Source organism: Rhagoletis pomonella, unplaced genomic scaffold (genome assembly GCF_013731165.1).
Source record: "Rhagoletis pomonella isolate Grant_MI unplaced genomic scaffold, Rhpom_1.0 Rhpom_scaffold_00001, whole genome shotgun sequence".
NCBI classification, from domain to species: Eukaryota; Metazoa; Arthropoda; class Insecta; order Diptera; family Tephritidae; genus Rhagoletis; species Rhagoletis pomonella.
Genome location: NW_023458555.1, coordinates 9,012,718 through 9,015,234, shown reverse-complemented (window position 1 = coordinate 9,015,234; position 2,517 = coordinate 9,012,718).

The following is a 2,517-nucleotide window of genomic DNA, read 5'->3' as shown; positions in this document are numbered from 1 at the left end:
TGAATTAAGCAAAGACTTTAACGGGTTTGTATTAAATGTAAAAAAAAGATAACAAAAAACACAACAAGAAACAAATTAAAATAATTCAAAAAACGAGAGGTGAACGCAGTGATGAAGCGAAGCAAATAATAATTAAAAAAAAAAAAAAAAACAAGAACAGAAATTAGAGAATTTCTTAGTTTAACTAAAAGCAACTAGTCTTAAATAAGAAAACGGAAACACAGCCAAAATATTGAAAGTATTAGCAACGTCTTGACCGAAACCAGGAAAGGGGTGAAATGAAGCAAAGTGAAATTTAGCCAGCGGAATACTTCAAAGGACTACTACGAGCACTGAAGCGTTGAAAACTAGCGAGAACAACTTTAACAAACTTTATGTATGTATGTATTTATGTACTATGTAGCTAACTAAATATGTACTATGTATGTTTCTAGAACAAGAAAAAAAAAACATAGACACAGTTTTTAATCTAATTTACAACGTGGCGAAAGCGTTAAAATTATGCGTGTTTTAACTAAAATAGAAAATTTGACAAAAATGTTCCAAAAATATCACGCCATAAAAAGCAGATGAAAAAAAAACAATCAATAAATGAACAATTTGAAATACTTTTTTACTGAAATTCATGCCAGCACCCATACTCACATATACAGGCCACTAAACCATGAGGACACGTACGTACACATGAAACCCTGCCCACCCAGTTGGAAAATAGCTCATGATGTCGTTTTACATAGAAGACTAGCTTTGTTAAAAATAAGACTTCAAAAGCCACCGGTCTCAAAAAAAAAAAATTATGAGTACAAGAGGAAGGCATAGACCCAAAGAGAAGAATGTGAATCAGCTGTTTCTGGGCACGAAATGTGGCTTTTTGCATTTCCGTACTTCTGGAAATTTCACCATTTCTGAGAGCAAATTTTTCGCTTACTCTCTAATTACCGTATCCGGAACCTAACCGAATCTAACCCGATGTAGAGAGAAGCCAAAAATGGCGCATTAAGCAGTACCGCTACTTTGTTCTTTGCGAGTTTGACGGGATCAGCTGTTTGTGCGATGCCATCTAAGAAATATCCACGCTAAGTTTGTTCTCGTGCAGATAGCTACCAGTAATTATCACTAGTTTTTGTTTTTAAATTTTTTTTACAATAAAAAAATGCAGAAATAACTTTCTGAGAGTTCGCCTTACTAATTTCGCCTAGCTTTTTTTGTTTTAATCTTTTTTAATCTACTCTTTCTGGTCATAATATTCAATGTACGAATGTATCTCCTATTCGCTACTTTCTGTTCAGAAAGTAAGCAGGTGAACAAGACTAGGATTTGTTTACAAATAGCCTTTGGACGTTATTTTTACTCTCCTTCGTCTCCCTCATTCTTTGTTGTTGTGACGTCATCATCCGCCACTACACAATCTTGAATTCTATCATTCATTCTGGAGTTGGCCCCATGCCTGATGTAGAGACTAGACTAATTTATCTCCGATTCGAAAAAGTCATCGAGTGTCAGCGATCGAGAAGCGATAGTTTTCTATGTTTTGCGTGACGCCAAGTGTCGTTTTCCAACTGGGTGCACTGACAAAAAAAAAGACTACACAGCTTTACGCACACACACACTGACACTCACACTTACATAACCACATCCGCCACATTAAAGGAGTACATATCCGCTGACGCTAAAGGAAGAAATTTTTACTTTGGGGTTAGTAAAAAAAATATTTCCATTGAGTTGTCAAAGATTCACTTCTGGGTTTAGTTCCTTTTTACGATTGCTTATAATTAATTTTAGAATGATTGTTTAATACATATGTATGTATGTATGTATTGTATTGTATTGTAAATAAATAACAAAGGGGTGCATACATAGCAAGTGTCAAATTTATTTACCAAAATGTCACATAAAAATATAAAATGTATGTATGTACTTATGTGAATAGAAATGATAAGAGAATTCAATAAATTGTAACAAAAGTAATGCATAAGTAGTTAATTAGTTGTTATTGCAGTCGATCAGCGTTGATTGGCACAAATATACTTTACTAAATGTTTAAGATCATACAAATTCATGTTGAAACATTTCCCAAAAATAACAGCCAAAATGGCAGACCTGGGAAGAATGAGACTTCGCTCGTCAGCATAACAATTTATTGATTGCACTATTTTACAAATAAATTTAAACAAAATGAATAATTAACTAAGTGTCTTCATATTTTTTTTTGCAGTGTAGTCTACTAAACTTGGAATTGCATCTCCAAATGATTACAGTAAAAATTTTTAGAAACAAGAAATTCTTGAAATGACTCCGAAAATGGCGAACATATGACATTTGGTCCAATATTCAATTAGTATGTCAGTGAGAATTCAAACGTTCGGTTTTGGGACCCTAAGAAAGATCCGTGCTATCAATTTATTGAGCAGTGGGCACTATACAGGGAACGTATGAAGATTAAGATTTCGCTTACTGATAGCTGCTAAAGCCATCACCTCAGCTCATGAGAATCGAAATCCGCTAATACCCTCTTAA